This window comes from Engraulis encrasicolus, chromosome 6 (genome assembly GCF_034702125.1).
Source record: "Engraulis encrasicolus isolate BLACKSEA-1 chromosome 6, IST_EnEncr_1.0, whole genome shotgun sequence".
Lineage (NCBI taxonomy): Eukaryota > Metazoa > Chordata > Actinopteri > Clupeiformes > Engraulidae > Engraulis > Engraulis encrasicolus.
Genome location: NC_085862.1, coordinates 10,220,691 through 10,227,154, shown reverse-complemented (window position 1 = coordinate 10,227,154; position 6,464 = coordinate 10,220,691). Strand labels below are relative to the sequence as shown.

The following is a 6,464-nucleotide window of genomic DNA, read 5'->3' as shown; positions in this document are numbered from 1 at the left end:
GTGACAAGATGCGGAGAAATGAGCTTGCTGTTTTGTGAGTTTCAGTTTTCAATCTTGCTATTACTCAATTTCCGCAATTATGACGCTCTCTGCCTGATTTCATGGCAGCAACTGTAGCCTAGGGGGCCCATATCGCCGTAGCAACCTGTAGCCTAGGGGGCCAATATCGCCGTAGCAACCTGTAGCCTAGGGGGCCCATATCGCCGTAGCAACCTGTAGCCTAGGGGGCCCATATCGCCATAGCAACCTGTAGCCTTGGGGGCCAATATCGCCGTAGCAACCTGCAGCCTAGGGGGCACATATCGCCGTAGCAACCTGTAGCCTAGGGGGCCCATATCGCCGTAGCAACCTGTAGCCTAGGGGGCCAATATCGCAGTAGCAATCAGTAGCCAAGGGGGCCCATATCGTCATAGCAACCTGTAGCGTACACAGCACGAAAAGGGGGATTTGTGACAATGAACTCGTCCCTAATCGTCCACGGACTTGCCTAACTTTCGTCTGATTTTGAGCGCTTGAGAGAATCAAAACTAACAATTTTGATGACACCTAAATCGCCCGGAAGCGAATCGCGAGCCGCGATAGGTCTCACAGCAGGGTGTTAATGGCCCAACGATTACCACATGAAAGGCAATGACAGCCAGCCCGGAACGCGGACTAGCCTTGCTCTTATTGGACGAAAAAGACACGTGACTCAAAGTAAAAGAGCTGCGCTATTGGTTAGCAGCTACGACCTTCTATTGGTCACGTTGGATTAATTTATGCAGACCGTATACAGTAGGTCCGTATAATTATGCAAAAATTATTATTAATAATATACCTAGGTTGATTTTACTTTGTATAGTCACATCATTATAGGCTGCACTGTGATGGGGCTTTAGCATGCATGATGTGAATTTATTGATAAAATGAAAATGAATGAAATGAAAATGATTTTTTAAAATAGGCTTTTAATATCACACCAAACAATGTACACACACTTTGACAAGAACCATGCAACTACACACATACCCTGCAAACAATATACTAGGCCTATATATGCAGTGATGTACACAGCACTCAGGTCACAAATGTACAACTAGGAAACATTCATTGCCGACAAGTTAAGTTTGGGCAGGCTGTCATCATGCTTTAGTGTACGTATCGCACGCTAGTGCATGGTGCGACGCATTTTGAATTCAAAGCGTGCTCCTCAACGCAACGGTAAAGCGCTTTCATGCACTTTTGACTAGTGACGAGGTTTGCGCAGTTTTCCCCCCCGTGTCGGCGATTTTGTTTTGTCACAGCGCATGTCTGTTACTAAACGCAAATATGTTTTGCTGTGCCCTAACCAAAACCACCCCTAAACCTAACCTGTCAGTGAAGTAATGTTTCTGCTGCTTTACTTTTGCCAAGAACAGCGAGATTAGGCGAATTTCTACCTAAATTGTGCCTAAACCAAAACCATCCCTAAACCTAACCTGTCACAGGGCGTTGTGGAGCACGACTTAACTTGAAAATGCGTATTGGACCCACGCGATAGTGAGTTCAAATCAGCGTGTCATAGATACGCTTAGCCTATGCATGATGTTTGGGAAGGGCACAATTCATAAAACTCAGAAACATACAATGCTTTTTCAAAAAAGGGTTCTATGTTCCCCGCTGCATCCAAGTAGACTGCTGCCACATTGCTAAGAGCAGGTTGTTGTTACATCTCTGACAGGTTAGGTTTAAGGATAGTTTTAGTCAGGGCACATACAAAAATGGATTTTAGTAAAAGTTGTCAATATGTGGTAAATATGAAAGTAAGAGGAAAAATACTACAGGTACTGCCTTTTAATACAGACTATACAGGTATGTACAACATTATAAACATTGCTGTTGATTTCATGTTCTTCAGACGCCAATCATGCCAGCAGGGTCTACTGAAGGTCTCTGGTCACTGCGTCCTCGTCATACTGCAACAGGCACTCAGTCTCACTTCTGGGAGCTGAAGAAACAACAAATAAATTAATACTTCACCATGCACCTCATATTGACATAGCAAATATATCAATAAGCAAGTCATATTGAGCCCAACAGGGATAATCTCCTATTTCAGTCTTCTATGGTCTCATGCACTATGTCTCCCTGCCAGGATATGTAGGATGTAAGAAAATAAATCAAAACATAGCAATGCACAGCATTGAGAACTTATCTATAAAGTAGCACAAGTCATATTGCCAATGTAGGCCAGGGGTGGGGAACCTATGTCTTGAGGGCCGTTTGCGACCCTTGAGGCCGTTTTATCTGGTCCCCGATATAATTTTAATGTTATTCAGCTTCACATAAAATATGACATTTTGTAAAGGAACCTTAGAAAATACATTTGCAATACAATTAAGTTATATTCAGGGAAGCTGAAGAAGGTGGTGTTTGTTTAAATGTGGCTGCCTTCAATATAGGTCTAAAGTGAAGGGGAAAATCCTGGTTTGTGTTCATGGTACGGCCCTTGGAGAACTTTTACGGCCCCTCGGGTGAATTTGAATTGGCCCTTCGAATGAGAAAGGTTCCCCACCACTGACGTAGGCTATAGGTTAAGCTTACCCTCTTTCACTCTTCTGTGGTGAGACTGTGCCCATTTTGGGTTGACCTCCACACGCGTCTGTAGCACAGCACACAGGATTGCAGGACACAGCATCCTGCAGGACACTACAAAAAAAAACAAAAAAAAACAAGGGGAATGAATAAATTACCTGACCAGTTATTAAACAAATGAAAATTGATGTGCCAGAGCTGTGGTAAAAGTAACCTTGGGTCCAAATCATCTAGGCCTAGGGTGTGTGTGTGTGTGTGTGTGGTAAATCCAGTGTTCACATTATTCAGATATGAGAATTAATTCATTCATTCATTTTAACTGACATTAGTACATACCCATATCAGTGCCATTTCACCCTGCCAAGACACTGGACCTGGGTCTATTGGAGCTCTCTGCTCAGGGTGTCCTCGTTATACTGCAGCAGGCACTGTTGTTTCTATAGTTCCTAGAAGCGAGACAAATAAATAAATACTTTGCCATGCACCTCATATTGACATAGCAAATATGTCAATAAGCAAGACCTATTGAGCCCAACAGGGATAATCTTACACTATATCAGTTTTCTGTGGTCTCTTGTAAGATTGGCCCATCACCATTCTGCAGGACACTACCGTCTCCCTGCCAGGATCTGTAGGATGTAAGAAAATAAATCAAAACATAGCAATGCACAGCATTGATTACTTATCTATAAAGTAGCACAAGTCATATTGACAATGTAGGCCAGGGGTGGGGAACCTATGTCTCTAGGGCCGTTTGCGACCCTTGAGGCAGTTTTATCTGGCCCCCCCGATATAATTTTAATGCTATTCAGCTTCACATGAAATATGACATATTTTGTAAAGGAATCTTAGAAAATACATTTGCAATACAATTAAGTTATATTCAGGGAACCTGAAGAAGGTGGCGTTTGTTTAAATGTGGCTGCCTTCAATATAGGCCTAAAATGAAAGGGAAAATCCTGGTTTGTGTTCATAGTACGGCCCTTGGAGGACTTTTACGGCCCCTCGGATGAATTTGAAGCGGCCCTTCGAATGAGAAACGTTCCCCGACCCTGACGTAGGCTATAGGTTAAGCTTACCCTCTTTCACTCTTCTGTGGTGAGACTGTGCCCATTTTGGGTTGACCTCCACACGCGTCTGTAGCACAGCACACAGGATTGCAGGACACAGCATCCTGCAGGACACTTCAAAAAACAAGGGGAACGAATAAATGACCTGCCCAGTACTATAAAAAAGAATACCCTGAAAAAGAACACCTTGTTGTTTCTACAGCTCCTAGAAGCGAGACAAATAAATTAAATATTTTGCCATGCACCTCATATTGACATAGCAAATGTCATGTATCAATGAGCAAGTCATATTGGTCACAAAGAAGTTAATCTTACATTCTTTCAGTCTTCTATGGCGAGTTAGGCCTTCAGGTGACTCGTCTTCGCCATATTATGAGACAGCAGCCTGTGAAAACATGGTAAATAGAATAACCCATTAACCTTGGGTAGAGGTGCTCCGATTGCTCGGCTGCCGATCATGACCGGCCGATAATGGGCAAAAATAGCCTGCTCGGTGATCGGAAAAACATGCCGATCAAAAAACCGATCGAGAGATATTAAATTCCTCACGCAACCATTTTGCCTTTACACCTGGCGCTGCATGTAGGCGCTGGCTCTGCACAGCTGCAACTGCACCAAAAGAAGGCATCTTTGCTTGTCTATAACTTTTCGGCATTCCCCCCTTCATTTCCACCATTCATAACCATATCTGCGTCAACAATGATCTGATTTTCCGATCCATGCGCCGTTTGGGATTGACTACTCGCCAGTGAGCCATTTTACGTCATAACCTGTGTAGTTGCCTCGGTCAGCACGCGACAACTTCACGTTGTCAGCACAAACATGTCAACAGTATTGTTTTCAAAGTTGTAATTGACAGTCAGTCGATTAGTTTGATAGTCGCTGAAACACCAAACGGCGACAGAGTGGTTAAAACTTGAGAGAGAGATTCAGAACGGTGCGGAGCACTACAGCTGTGGACGGTGACAGAGAGGGGAGGGGCTCTCCTCACGAGGCTGCTCATTTAAAGCGACAGGTTGTTTTTTTCTCGTATGTAGAAGACTGATGTAATGTTTCAGTTTCAATTCAATCTTAAATAGTTTAGTTATCCTATGCAATAACTTATAAATTGTTAAGACTGTAGACTATATTACCAACACTAGTCTGAAAGATAATAATAATAATAATAATAATAATAATAATAATAATAATAATAATAGCCTAATAATAGACATGTGCAAATTAAGATTGATTGGTTTATGGGCAGAAATGGTATTCAATAAGGATAATTAATAGGCTATTAAAAAAATAGGAAATAATTTCTGTGATCGGCAATGATCGGTGATCGGCAGATAAAGATTTTTGGTGATCGGTATCGGTGATCGGGCCAAAAAATGGTGATCGGAGCACCTCTAACCTTGGGTCCTAATATAATACATGTACATAAACTAGCCTACATTATTTAGACAAGGTCAGTAGACCTCCACGTGAAACAATAAGAAAAAGTGACCATACATAATTTCAATTTCTTGAAGAGGCCATCTACACTTATTTGTGCAACAAGTGCTGTTTTGAGGACCCATACTTTTAAAGGACAGGTTGCCTACTGTTGCAAATGGCAGGGTATTTCACATTGATTTCGGGGTGGCGTGCTCAACTTGACCACTCTGGTCGACATTGAGCTCGCGCTGATACATTGGGCTCGCGTTACTGAGAGCTGCCGCCAGAACTACTCACGGTTAGCTTTCATAATATAGAACGCAACAAGGAAGAATCGGTCGGTTTGGTGAAAGGGCAAGGTGTTTCAAGGGATGTTAGCTACTCGATACATAGTAGTGACGCTACGACCAAGCTACTAGAATGTTAGCTACTGCCCAGCACTGAAAACCAACATACCCAGACGGCACACCAGTCTTTCCAACGTCGCCTAGATGCATTTTTGCCGCTGTAAAATACATTGGCAAGGCGTCTAAGCGTTAGTTCATCAGCGAAATGCCGGGCAGACGTGAAAAATGAGCAGTGCCCAGCATCTAGTTGATGAGCTAACGCAATAGCATGCTAACGGTAGCCTTTGTCTATCTTTAGGCACGGTGGGGGATGGAGACTCCCAACTGAGATCGCTCCCGGACGTGCGGTCCCAGGTGTTTCTATCACTCCCGGACGTGTAGTCCCACCCGATTATATTTCACGTATTATCATATACTGCCACATACAAGCAATTTAGGGTTAGGGTTAGGTTTAGGGTTAAAAAACTAACATCAACAACATAACTAGCTCCGCCATATGGCGGTGGTACCGATAGTCTGGCTAGTGGGAGCGAGATGAAAGGGGAGCGTCCTGGGTTGGGAGCGTCAATCAGGGAATCCTTTAGGCAGGGGAAAGGCAACTGAGAACTAGCAATGTCAAACAATTTACCATCAACAAGTATAGTTAACATATTCACTGTTTCACCACAGCATTTTGTCATTACGATGCTCGCAAGTCATCAGAATTTCCTAGCGTACAGCAGCAACTAGTGTAGTCACATTGAGGGGACTTGAGCTACCAGCTATGTAAAGCGGCTGTGCCATACGGATCTGTGTTCAGAGGAGCTATTCAATCGCTCTTGAGTACTGAAACTTTAAACCACAGTTGAGTAAAATGTACTTACATGTATATGAAGCCCATTTTCCGTTGGTATGTGAGGAACTTTCCCCCCATATCGCCAAGAAACTTGTAAACCACACAGACAACGCGTGGTTCTGTTCAATCAGGAAGGTGCTGTTGACCGCGGCTGATGGCTTCTTTGTGGCTTGTGTGTGGAATTCGCATTGTGCCAATTCGTTTTACTGCCACCTAAAGGCTTGGTGTAGAACTAATTTA

The 6,464-nt window shown here is 43.3% G+C and overlaps 1 long non-coding RNA gene across 1 annotated transcript in view; it reads right to left on the bottom strand.

Moving 5' to 3' along the window:
• Positions 1-1,797: 1,797 nt before the first annotated feature.
• LOC134450182 (uncharacterized) overlaps positions 1,798-6,464 on the bottom strand; it is a 4,859-nt gene continuing 192 nt past the window's right edge. Inside the window, exons 1-7 of the long non-coding RNA XR_010035033.1 lie at positions 6,253-6,464; positions 3,939-4,008; positions 3,633-3,737; positions 3,104-3,182; positions 2,890-2,999; positions 2,563-2,667; positions 1,798-1,966 (exon numbers count right to left, since the gene is read on the bottom strand). The exon at positions 6,253-6,464 is cut by the window's right edge and continues 192 nt beyond it. This is a non-coding gene — a long non-coding RNA (uncharacterized LOC134450182). The remainder of the gene's footprint in view (positions 1,967-2,562; positions 2,668-2,889; positions 3,000-3,103; positions 3,183-3,632; positions 3,738-3,938; positions 4,009-6,252) is intronic.